General features: G+C 39.8%; 4 non-coding genes across 4 annotated transcripts; 3 read left to right on the forward strand and 1 right to left on the reverse strand.

Moving 5' to 3' along the window:
* Positions 1 to 508: 508 nt before the first annotated feature.
* Positions 509 to 581, reverse strand: Trnai-gau (transfer RNA isoleucine (anticodon GAU)). The gene has a single exon. It is a non-coding gene; the product is annotated as a tRNA-Ile (tRNA).
* Positions 582 to 2,750: 2,169 nt separating this feature from the next.
* Trnan-guu (transfer RNA asparagine (anticodon GUU)) lies at positions 2,751 to 2,824 on the forward strand. Its single transcript has one exon. It is a non-coding gene; the product is annotated as a tRNA-Asn (tRNA).
* Positions 2,825 to 4,759: 1,935 nt separating this feature from the next.
* Trnaa-agc (transfer RNA alanine (anticodon AGC)) lies at positions 4,760 to 4,833 on the forward strand. Its single transcript has one exon. It is a non-coding gene; the product is annotated as a tRNA-Ala (tRNA).
* An 8,315-nt stretch (positions 4,834 to 13,148) lies between these two features.
* On the forward strand, positions 13,149 to 13,221 carry Trnai-gau (transfer RNA isoleucine (anticodon GAU)). The gene has a single exon. It is a non-coding gene; the product is annotated as a tRNA-Ile (tRNA).
* The last annotated feature ends 71 nt before the right edge of the window (positions 13,222 to 13,292 follow it).

The raw sequence follows: 13,292 nt of genomic DNA on the forward strand, positions 1-13,292 counted from the left end.
TGTTGGGTAGCAAACGCATGCGAAGCGGGCGCTCTACCATTTGAGCTAATTCCCCATTGTACACATGCCTTAACTATTGCGAGGCTATTTAGATAAACTGCTCACCAGTTTTCGTCAAGTGTTACCGAAAATGAAAGAGGAGATTTAAATACACCACATTAAAGAATTCAGAACATTTAAAAATACTTACTGCTATTTGTAAAATTTTCAAATACCTTTCTTCTTTAAAGAAGCACTTTTGTTTTTGCGCAGAGAATTCCAAGTGACTACTACGAAGCCCTTCTAGATTAAAATAAGACTTAACCAAGTGTTTCTGTCGGCCGGGAAACATTTTCAACGACTCCTAGGAAAATATTAATCTAAAGTAATTTTGATCTAGTCCTCTTGTTTTGAAATGATCAGGGGGAATTAACTAATGAAAAAAAAAAAAGGAAAAGAGAAATCACAGTACAGTCAGTTAGAAATCTTAAAAGTGCATTTTCCAGCTGGTTTAATAAAAAGGAAAAGTTGGTCCGTGTGAGGGTCGAACTCACGACCTTGGCGTTATCAGCACCACGCTCTACCGACTGAGCTAACGGACCAGACAAATTAATCTCGGTGCCGCTTTTTTAAGTATTACTGCCTTTGTACAACGTTTGTACAACGTTATCAGAAGTTTGGCCTAATGAGGAACAGCACCCGCTTATTGGCTTTGTTCAAACTGATTTGGTTTTATTCTTTAAGATGTATGTATATATTGTTAACGTGCTGTCTCAAATGATGAGGACATTTTTGTTGAAATATAGTTATCCCGAAATTATTTATTGGCAGTTGTTTCTTGTATACTTTCTAATAATGTCTGGTCAATATCAGTAGCATATGTTCTAAATAACAAGGAACTAGAATGAAAAGCAACATATTTTATTAAATGATCTGTTTTTCTAAAATGAAATTCTAAGTAAATTGTTTAGAAAAAAGCTTAAAACTAATTACCAGGTCATGCCTCAAACATTGGTTTTTCAAAAGTTATAGCAACTTGTATATTGAACTAAATGCTTACGCTTTGGGGAATTAGCTCAAATGGTACAGCGCCCGCTTAGCATGCGGGAGGTACCGGTATAGATACCCGGATTCTCCAGCAGTCTTTATTTTTCTACCTAATATGTAGCTTTAATTCTTTTTGAACGCAGATTTTTTTCGGACCGTTGTTGTACAAATAACAGTTTGTAAACTTTTTATTTGGATAATCTAGCTATTAGAGAAGATGCGAATACTCCTATTAATGAATTTTCCGCTGTCCCTCTGAAACAACGTGGACTTCAATCGACCAGCGGTAAAGGAGCAATACCGGAAGCACCTTTCGGTATTGGCGCGGTGTACGCTTTCAGTTACGCTTTTGTAACGCAACCTTTCTCATAACAGCCGTATAATGCAGATAACACAAAGATTCTCTGAAAAATTACTCTTGCCTTTACGACTCGCTTTATTGAAATCTGGAAGTTAAAGGGTGAATTTCATCTTTTAGAAGTGAAATTGACGGCCTGCTTTGACACTGGATGGTAAAGAAACGTTAACTGGCCGCACCTGTGCCTTGCTAGCCCACACACGGCAGAGCTTATCCCAGTCTCCGTTGTATTAAACAACTGAGAGTATTTTTCTGTCCCATGGATGGGATGATAGTCCATCTTAGTGATCCGCCCCCACCCCCCACCGTGGAGCGAACTACTCTTACAGCAATGAAAGAAGAAAGAAATGTAAACTCATCAAACGAGACAAGTTGACCAAAGAAATGTCGCGGAACTAACGGGACAAATGTAATCCAGGGCGTCTATTTACATTTGAGTAATGTTTTAAAAGCGCCTCGATAATTTGAGCTGTGAAATGCATAAATGAATGGATTTACCACAGAACATATGAAAAGCAGCAATAGCCCAAAAGCCCGCACGGTTTGGCTTACCAGCCGAAAATAGCGAAGGGCAATAACAACACTGGCAGGTAAAACACACAGCCCGGTGTAACCGCACTTCTGTGATTGAGCGATTTCACAAGTTTACTGTGGCAAAAGCTGATAACGAGAAAAGGAAGAGTGAAAACAAAAATTATGTAGAAGATAATGTGAGTTAACTCTGCGTTCTGACTGTACGTCTGTCGGCAAGCTGCTGTCTTGAACTTGTAGTTTGTGTACACAAACAATGGTGTGTTTAAGGCAAGGGACGCCATCCATGTGCCAATAATCGCGTATCGAACCGTTTCTCTCGTAAGCTGCAACATCCGTAGACGTCTTACTACTGCGTTACACCGTTCTATTGCTAGGATTATAAGCGTGAATACTGAGACAACCGTAGCAGTCAGAGAAACGTTGAAGCCGACAGAGAACATACAGAGAACAGTTCCAACAGCTCCATCTGGAAGGACCTTAATCATTGGGATGAGGCAAAAACCACAAAACAGGAGACTTCTAACATCGGCAGCCGCTAGATTTGCCAATAAATAATTCTGAGCGGTTTGAAGCGACTGGGTTCTCTTGATTGTTAACAGGACGGAAATATTTCCAGCGATTCCAAATCCGATAACTACTGACGCTGACAAACAAATCAAAAACTTGTCGATCGTAAAATAAAGTTTTCCATTTCAGGCTAGCCTGCGTAGCAGTCTTTTCCGTTTCCTTTCATGTAAGCGGGAATCGTGCGAGGGCACGGGGACAGAGGTAACAAAAAATTAGTGGCAGGGGGCGGGGCAGGGAGAAAATCGTACAAATTCCCTCCATGGAAGTCTCCGTGGCGCAATCGGCTAGCGCGTTCGGCTGTTAACCGAAAGGTTGGTGGTTCAAGCCCACCCGGGGACGATTCTTTCTATTTTGATAATTGTTCTCTATGTAGTTAGCGTCAAGAGTCCATCCTGTTAGCTTCATTTTTAGTTGTATGTCATGTTAGTAGGTCTTCTCAAACATACAGTCACTGCGCGGATGTGATGTGAATAAACCGTTATTATCGCGATCGTTATTATTATTGGTTTTTTGACGGTTGAAGCAAATGTGGCTGTAATTTTTCATAAAAGGGTACAAATTTGTCCATATTTAAACAATCCAATTAGTACTATAATTTGTGCATTCAATATTGCGTCTTTACTCTTCAAATGTTTGTCTTATTAACGTAATTACATCACCTTTATTACCGCCGCGTGCATTAATCGCCTGCTCCCGTGACTAGAAGTTGAAGGACTTGAACATAAGCATACTTTTTGTGATATATTAAAACGTTGCTTTATAAACAGCATACCTTGCCCCTAGACAATCGTTTAGTTCTTAATTAAGGATATCTGAGACATTTGACGGCTAATATTGGCTTGCTCATTTGACGGTTGACGGTAAAAATATTGCGGTTTTGACGGTTGACGGTTAATGTTTTGGCCATTTGACGGTTAACCCCATTGAGATCCTCTGCCTAACGCTAAAAAAGGACAGCGTTTGTTTTTGTGTTAAATGTCAATTCAACTTTTGTATTCTCCAAAGACAAAACCATCGTTTTAAACTTTTCTATTCTTTTTGCTGTGTTCCAGGGTATTTAAATGGAGTAATTAATCAATTTCTTTTATACGTTTTGCTAATAAGATTTGGCGAAAAAGAGAGATGATGACATTGACCAATCCATTCCACGCAATCCATAATCTTAACCCCTATTATCGTATAGCATGATGAGAACATCTTTGAGGGTGAAGAATATTTTGGCAGGTTGCTTAAACAATTCGCCGGTGTCTGGAGAGGATGAAGAGTGAGCCACGTCATGCATCAACTGCGCGCGCTAAGTACTAAAATGAACAATGGCAGGGCAGATGGCCACTGCTATGGCTTTGCTTGGATTTAACAAGCTTGCTGACCCCTACTTTTCTTTCCAGAAACAGATTTTATTTACAATTATCTCCACATTGTCCAAAAATAAAGAGAAAATCAAGCTAGGAAGTTAAAGAAAACAAAAAAAAATGATATTTGCTAGCAATAAAGATAGAAACTTAAAAAAAGAAAAAAAGGTAGGAAGCCGGCAGTTAAAAAAAAAAATTAAGACTTCTCTCCACGGGACGTCGAATCCTGCCATCTTGTGGCTACAAGGCGCGTGAACCTATAGTCGCTAAATGCGAACTTGTTCTTTAAGGAACCTCACCAGTTGACTAACTTCACTTAATAGCCCCACTTAAACAATATTTCGCAGAGAAAAGTTCACTTCAAACTTGGAATTAATACTATGTTTTTCCATGTTGAGATTTGGGTAAATGTTGTTGCAAAATGTGTAAACTTATCTGAGAACAGTTGCGGGGCCCCAACGAAGAACACCAATGATGAAGTATGCTCCCTGGTAAACATTCATTATTATGGTTATCGTTCTGTGTAGTCGTGTAGTTACCAGTCCAACCCTGCTGATTATTTTTCTGCGTCCCGTCAATACCGTCGCACCCCGCCTTTCAAACGCCCAATCAAAGCCCAGGTGGTCCCCGAGGGACCCCTAAGAGGTACCAATTCTAAAACAACACATTATCTCCTGTCATAATTTTTTGAGCTCAATACGCTAAAAGGAATCACGAAAGCTCCCGCTGTGGACCTTTTGAGGTTGAACACCCTAAGAGGTATTGAGCTATCTTAGTACTGCTGGAAATTACCAAGCGTGAAAGTGGACATGTGACCAACTTAGTACTACATGTATTTACAATGTTTTTTTTAATTTTTTTTTTCTTTTTATTTCTAAAAAATAAACAAATAAACAATAATACATGAGGTTGTCTAATGTAGGGCGCCGTAACTCAGTTGGTTAGAGCGCCTGTCTAGCAAACAGGAGGTCATGGGTTCAAATCTCATCGGTGCTTCACAGATGTTACACTTTTTAATTTGTTATTACTTTTTAAAATTGGTCAACGAAGCTTCACATGTTTTACCACTGGGAATTTTTTTTGTTGTGTTATCCGATGGATTTACTTTTAAGATCTACGCAAGAGTCGAGTGAAAAATTTCAAGAATTATATGGAGCGTAATTTGCGAATAAATGACCATTATAATATAGATAGAACCCTGCGCACGCTGTGATTGGTCAAAAACCCATGTTTTATCAGGGTATAAAGCGCTTTTAAAACATTACTTTCATTTAAATAGACGCCCTAGATTACATTTGTCGCGTTAGTTCAACGACATTTCTTTGGTCGACTTGTCTCGTTTGATGAATTTATATCAGGAGCCATAATCGGGGACGGAGACTGTAAGCGCGCGCCATTTCTAGTATTGGGGCTGTCCCTATGATATGGAACAATTTTTCCATTTTTAGAACAAATTGCGCCATCATGTGCTGCACACGCGCGTACATGCTGCGTGGATTTTTGCGGATATAGCGCGGGGAAATGGCGTCCGAAATTCCCGAAATGTTTGATGCTCTTGGCCCACATATCAATACGTTCATGTCTGTTGGAATATTGCTTCAGTATTTTCGTCGTAAGCTGCTCCAGTTTGAGTGAAGTAAGACAGTGCCGAATTTAGTTGCCCCGGTTTATATCGCTGATCAAGTTGTGTTCCGCTGTTTCTTTTACAAGAGCTCCACATTACTCCACTCTAAGTTTCACATATGTTGAACGAAGATTAACAGCTTTTCCATAACACAGCAAAAAACCAGTTGCATATATTTGGATATAGCACCGTTTCAGGACCTCAAAGTTTCCCTCCTCGTGCCACACGCTTGGGAGGATTTCGCCAGAGTCTATCTCGACCGAAAAGTAAAACAAAGTAATTGCAAGTTTGAGTTTCGCCTGAATTGTAAGCAACGCTTGATGCTTTATCAAGGCCCAATAAGTGGCAATAAAGTTTATGTCTATAGATTATGCTCAGTTTTGTTTGAGTAAAAATCCAATAAATTGTCTGTTGTCGATGAATAAGAGCGCCCGCCGATGCGTGTTTTGTACAGTCATTAAAACACGACAAATTGGACTTCCCCACTTTCGTGTGAAAACGTACATCGAACTCATATAATATCTCTAGTTTTTAAATATGTTTAAGGTTGATAAATGTTTCAGAACATATTAAAAGCTTAGCTGAAAATATGCGAATACAGCAGAAATAATCAGCTTTCTTTAATCAACCCGAGTAGTCACGGTACTCGAATAAAGATTTCGATTTTGTTGGTTGAGTTATCAAAACTCCTTGTCTATTTTATTTTCGCAGTGTAAAATTTCACTAAGTTAAAGAAATACACATGATGTTAGTAGCCTTTTGGCGTTGGTGAAAATTGTTGCAGCATCTCAGCGCAAAAGACAACGAAAGAAATCTTTGTCAAGATTTGTTCACAATTGAAAACACCGCCTCGGATTTGAAGATGCACGCGCTGCACTATGCAAATGAACTACTTATGTACGCGTGAGACTTTCCTTTAAAAAACTTTTGCAAACTCGCCAAACAAACAGAAGCAATAAGAAACTATCAAAAACAGAGTTTGGTTATGATTAAGCATTGTTTGGGAAACTCTCAAATGAACTCGATACGAGAGTAAAGAGTTTTCTTTCATAACTTTTCTTTACAGAACAAACGCAAAAGCTTACCCGTTCAACAAGCGCGAGCACATATTGTTATTAATTCACACCGCGAAATTGAAGTCTTGTTTTCGACTCTGAAAATCTCACCTTTTCCATTAGTTTAGAGCATAAAGCTACATATAAGAGCCCTGGATCTAATTCCCTGCCTTATTCCCTGCCATCGCTGTGAAAAATCTTCAAGAGAATCTCGCCTTTCTCACCATTTGATCAGGCAACGTGACAACATCCACGCGAGAGCCCCCGACATGTGCGTGGATCCGCGCGGATATGTGACGTCAGGATGGCGCAATTTGTTCTAAAAATAGAAAAATTGAACCATATTATAGGTGCGCGCGGATCCCAAGACTTACGGTCTCCGTGCCCGATTATGGCTCCTGTTTATATTTCTTTCTTCTCTCATTGCTGTAAGAGTAGTTCGCTCCAAAGTGGTGGGCTGGGGGTGGGGGCGGATAACTACAATGGACTAGCATCCCACTCATGGAAAAGAAGAATACTCTCAGTTGTTCAATACAGCTAAGACTGGGATTAGATCTGCAGTGTGTGGGCTAGCAAGACCCATTTACGGCCATTTAACCTTTCCTTACCATTCCGTGCCAAAGGAGGGCGTCAATTTCAGTTGTAAAAGATGAAATTTAACCTTTAACTGCCAGTTTATAATAATGCAAGTCGCAAAGGAAAGAGTAATTCTTCAAAGAATCTTTGTGTTATCTGTGTTATAAAGCTGTTTTGAGAAAGGTTGCGCTACAAAGCGTAAAGAGTACCGCGCGACAAATATACCGAAAGGTGCTCCGGGTATTGCCCGTTTACCTCTGGTCGATTGAAGTCCACGTTGTTTTAGAGGGACAGCGGAAAATTCATTAATAGGAGTATTCGCATCTTCTCTAATAGCTAGATTATCCAAATAAAAAGTTTACAAACCGTTATTTGCAACCTCGTTCCCAGGGTCTCTCATCTTACCGCCCCCTGGAGCGAGCGAAGAGAGACCCTGGTTGGTTCTGGTCACGTGCCACTTTGACAATTGAGAACATCAGGGAGGGGTCCTCTGTAATCAGCAGTTTGTCGCGTTGAGCTTTGTCGCGCGCTGCGACCGCCACATTACCCGCGGGGTTTATCAATACTCAGCTTTCAGGCTGAAATTTCGAATAATATCTGTTCCAACGTTTACCTAAAGGTTAAGCAAGTCTGTCTCGAGGCAATTTAGTGGTCGTGATTTTCAGTGTTGCCGTCTTACCCACTGGATTTATGGAAAGTCATTCATATTTCAACTGTGGACGTCGAGCAGCGCAATTTCATCCCGTAGTAATTGTTGTTTCTCCTTTGAATGCACTCGATCAAATTGATACAAAAAAAACATAAGAACGTCTCTAGGAAAACGTATAGCTTTCTCAAAGTAAAGCTACGGCAGTCTCTGAAGAAAAGCTGGACGAAGATAAATATGATATTCGTGCAACGCACTGTGCTTGCAAACAGATCTAATCAAATAGCCGGGCCCGGCGTCACCTGCGGCGTCACAACATAGAATGTAAGTAAGCAATATGTTCACGGAGTATTTTAATCTTTGTCCCTGGAGAGCCAATACTGAGAGCCTTAAAACATATCTTGCAATAGAAACGAACCTAACCAAAGTATAAGCACGGCATGGCAAATTACAGAGGTGTCAAACTCTGAGAAGCGACGTGCAGTTAACAGCGGAACCATGCAGACCTACGACCTCTAAAAATATGCCGTAACATAATCAAACGACTCCGCTCTACTTATAATTTCGATTTCTTCTAATAACACGGCACAAAAAATGCCCCTCAGAAATACGCTTGAAGCAAAGAAAGGTCGAGAGATCGAGAATTAAATGAAAATGTGCACAATTCTTTCGAACCGTTGGTGTCACGTACACTAATTTATTAACGACACAATAAAAATTATATTTTTCTTTTTCTAGCCTCGTTTCGTTCGAAGATAAATCCATTTTATCAGCAACGACGGCGAAATGTATACCGCGACGAGTTCACTGTATTTATATCCTTCGCGCTCGGCAAAGTTCGGCGCGCCGACGGCGCAGTGAAACTTCAATAAATCTTTTCACCCTTTCGCTCCTTTCGAAGTGACTTTGGCTTTCAGTGATCATTTAAAAGGCCCTTAATTCTCTAAAATTATTTAATCGCCGGTAACAAGACCTACACTTCATTCTGAGGTAAAGACGAGCCAAACATCTTCCGGCATACACAGCCTCGGCTGCGGTGTGTAATTCTCCATTCGCCTTCGTGAGGAGATTTTTACAATATGTAACGTCCTTCACTGAACCATGCAACCATCAGCGACATGGATTTCCGCTATCAGATGATGGATAAGTTTTCCTTGGCGTTTGCAGAATATTACCGCCGGACATTGCCTCAGAACATCATATCGTTCTTGGTTTACTTTGGTGACAACACTTCCCGAACTCCCGTAGGCTAAGTATAGACAAAATTCCTACTAGGCCGCCCATCCCTTCAATAATTTAATTGTCACCTCCCAGATTCTGGCAGGCACGTGACCAGACCCAACCAGGGTCTCTCTTCGCTCGCTCCAGGGGGCGGTAAGATGAGAGACCCTGGGAACGAGGTTGCGTTATTTGTACAACAACGGTCCGAAAAAAATCTGCCTTCAAAAGAATTAAAGCTGCATATTAGCTAGTAAAATAAAGACTGCTGGAGAATCCGGGTATCGATCCCGGTGCCTCCCACATGCTAAGCGGGCGCTCTACCATTTGAGCTTATTCCCCAAAGCGTAAGCATTTAGTTCAATATACAAGTTACTATAACTATTGAAAAAACAATGTTAGAGGCATGACTTGGTGATTAGCAGGAGGGAGGGGGCGTCTCTAAGCAAAACGTTGGTTGAGTCATCACTGCCAGTGTGACGTCACGTTTCGCTTGGATGAAATTCGAAATGGCGCCCAATGGGTAAAGTACAAGAAGTTGATGAAAATGCAGAATTTCGCTCCGATATTCTACCCCATTTGCTTAGGTTCGTTAATATGTGGTTTATATGACATTAAGGAATCTTTATTTGGTACTTTTTGTTGGCTAAAATATTCAACAGGTAGATAATTTGATCGAGAACTTTCTGTTTTGAAGCCAATTTGTCGAGCAAAACTGTTAGCTGATTGACCTTTCGAGGGCCACTGCATAACGAAGCAGGGCCCTTTTGACACAAGAATAGGAGGTTCGACAGAGGGTATGCTTGGCTTCTTGTATGTGGAATTTCAGTTCCTCAGTGCTTGTGGTTCGTCTCATCAATCCCTTTAAAGTGCAAAGACTGGCTGTATGGGAAGAACAGCCATGTTTCAGTTAGCCAGATTAGGTAAGTTTTCTGCCTTATTTCACCTTTGTCGAACTACAGTTTACATTTAGGGCAATATCCGTAATTTGGTTAATATTTATGGTTTGATTAGTAATTCGGTTCTATTTTATTTTGTTTTATTTGAGAAAAGAGAAGTTTGGATTTTCTTATATGCTAGGTCTGCCACAAATATTATACATAGTTGTGTTACATGAAAAACTCAGCCTAGTTCCTGGCCGGCGGCCTAATTCTGACTAGCTTTTCCCAGATTTTAGTTTGGAATTCGATATTTGAAGAATTGGTGAATGTTGTTAATCCAATGGATCCATCAGAATCTATCGATTTGCAAGGTCATGATCAGCCAATAGTCCCCTTTTGTTCATCTAAAAAATTGTGTCCCACTGAAAACAGGTTATTAAAGACACTTCGGTTTTTTTTTTTTTTGCAGGGAATGTCACTGGAAGGAACATATCACAATGCACAAATTCCCTTCCAGAATGCCACACGGGGCAGCACTTAGGGATTCTGATGAACATTTTCCCCTTGATGGCTAATGTCCCACCGCCCCCCGCCCCCCCCCCCCCCCCCCCCGCCCCTGCCCCTGGATGATCAACTGGCATGGAGTTTTTAACTCAGCTTAGTTTAGATTTTTTTTAAATTTCTTTATCACCTGTCAAGACATACACATGAGAGCTACATATTTTTTTCATGTTCAATCATGCTGTCAAATTCACAAGTTCTTTCTTCATTTTTGCACCCCCTTAAGCACTTTTCCACACCTCATTATTAAACTCCCATTGATTATGACAGCCGAAGACATTTCCTTTAAAGGAACAGAGTCATACAAAGGCTTCCCACAGCTTGATTGCCAGTATAAATCAATTGACAAGTTTAATTTGGAATTAATTTGAGATCCCAAATTTACGATAGTTTTACTTAATAAATCGGTGTGAAGTTAAAAATGTGACTTTTCTGTTACATCAGCAACTAAAATAGATGCCACCAACCTTATTGACTTTAATACCATACTGAAGAAAAAGCTAGGGTGGTGAAATTCAACCATTTTTACACAAGGATAACTAAACATTTAGTTATGAAGACACAAAACAGTGCAAAAGAGGGGAAATTCTCTGGGGCTAACATCAAGGTTTTCAGAGCTGACTGCTATCACACAAACCACAAATAAAACCACTAACAATGGATCAGGCAGGGCATGTATGGCCATATATGGTCAGAATGAGAGCATAGCTGCTAAGCACACTGGACGAGAATGAAGCTTATGGACCTCCGGAGTCTGAGGAAGACATGTTGATTCAGTCAATCATTCATTCCTTTATTTGGTAATGCAGGTTTTATGAAAAGTAGCCTTCATTCGGTGTCCGCTCTGTGGATATTATCCATTCCAAGAAGATAGGAACAGATAATGTCCAAGGACAAATATCGAGCATATTTTTAAAGTCAAATGGAAGCTATTGTGTTTATTATACTTCAAATATTTTTGGCAATGTGCAGAATCCGCTTGAAGATTGGAAAATAGGGGAGTACCACTCCACTGGAGAATATTTTACAGTTGTAGCTTGAGCATTTAGTGATGCAATTAGACGAAGACATGCAAGCGACAATATTTGATGGATTAAATGGTACATGTAGTCATAATTGAAACTACCGGCTGATGTGGACCCGTGAAGAGCAGGAGATGATTATAAGAGCAGAATAAATAAAAAAAGCTAATAGGCATAAAACTATATTAAATATAAAAAATTAATAAGAATAGATGTCTGATTGTCTTTACAGCATTTCTGCACTCTAACACTTAGCATTTGCTGTCATTTATTTCGAGTGCTATGCCGCAATATCTATTTAGTGACATTTAGTGGAGGGTTGTTTTTTTTAGTTGGAATATAATGAGAACTTATAGGGATGAAAAGACTACAATGCAGCCTTGAAATTCTTGGAGGCTTAAGAAATAGGAGCCATTACAACATGGCAATGCAGGACAGTTGCAGCAGCATTAACCTGTTCCATGCTCTCGGTCTCTTTCTCTACAAAATAAGTGGCAAGAAGAAAACCAAAAACAGCTTACTCAGGCTAACTCTAATTTGAACTTTGTTGTAAGTATGAAATCACAACACTGAACACCACAACTGCAGTGGACAGCAATAAGTCAACAGTTGCAACGAGACAGGAAAAAAAAGCCAACAAACCTTCACAACAAAAGCCAACAAATAAAGCTGCTGTACGATTAGAGCCAACAAATATCACCATACAGCGGACAAAATTAAAACACAAAAAGCAAACGGAGTTAAAACACAAAGAATTGAATTCAAAGACCTGATAACTACCACCAAAGTTCTCCAAAACATGCAAAAACCGATCACATCGCAGGGAAATTTTGGTGGAAATCAAGAAATAAACAACATCTCAACACTAAAACGGATTGATGAGAGGAACGGCTGATTCAATCGACACAGAGATATACGCAGATTAAACGTATACTATCAACGCATAAAACCTCCTATTAACAAGACTATTGGTAAGACATTTAAGAGAGAAAACGCGAACGTTTTACGTTGACCTCTCTCATCCCGTTTTCAAGATGGCGGTCCCGCCACTTACCCGTAACAAAATTCAACAAGGATACACGATAACGCGCGTACAAAACTAAAACAAATAATGCACACAGACAAAAAGCAACAATAAACTGTACACACCTATACTTAGTTAGCGAACAAAAGCGATATTAGGCCTGTTTTTTGGTCTTTCTTAACCTCTGTTGTCCTTCTTCAGTGGCGTAATCTGAACAGGCTACGCGAAGCGCTCACTCGTTGCTATGTGACGTCACACTGGTAGCAATGAGTCGGTCACGAATCAATACCGAAACACAATAGAGTCACCCCCTCCCTCCTGGTGATTAGTTTTTGTTTTGTTTTTTCTAAATGTACTTAGAATTTCATTTTACAAAAACAAATAATTTAAGAAATATGTTGCTTTTCATTCTAGTTCCTTGATATTTAGAACATAAGCTACTGATATTGACGAGGCATGAGTATAAAATAAATGGGGAACAAATTCTAATAAATAGTTTCGGGATAACTATATTTCAACAAAAATGTCCTCATCATTTGACAAAGCACGTTAACAATATAAACATAAATCTTAAAGAATAAAACCAAATCAGTTTCAACAAAGCCAATAAGCGGGTGCTGTTCCTCATTAGGCCAAACTTTTGACAACGTTCTTGTTCAAAGGTAGTAGTAGTTAACAAAAAACGGCACAAGGATAATGTGTCCGGTCCGTTAGCTCAGTCGGTAGAGCGTGGTGCTGATAACGCCAAGGTCGTGAGTTCGACCCTCACACGGACCAACTTTTCCTTTTAAGTAAACCAGCTGGAAAATACTATTTTAAGATTTATAACTGACTGTACTCTGATTTCT

Source organism: Orbicella faveolata, unplaced genomic scaffold, assembly GCF_042242905.1.
Source record: "Orbicella faveolata isolate gen_17 unplaced genomic scaffold, um_ofav_v1 contig_35, whole genome shotgun sequence".
Lineage (NCBI taxonomy): Eukaryota > Metazoa > Cnidaria > Anthozoa > Scleractinia > Merulinidae > Orbicella > Orbicella faveolata.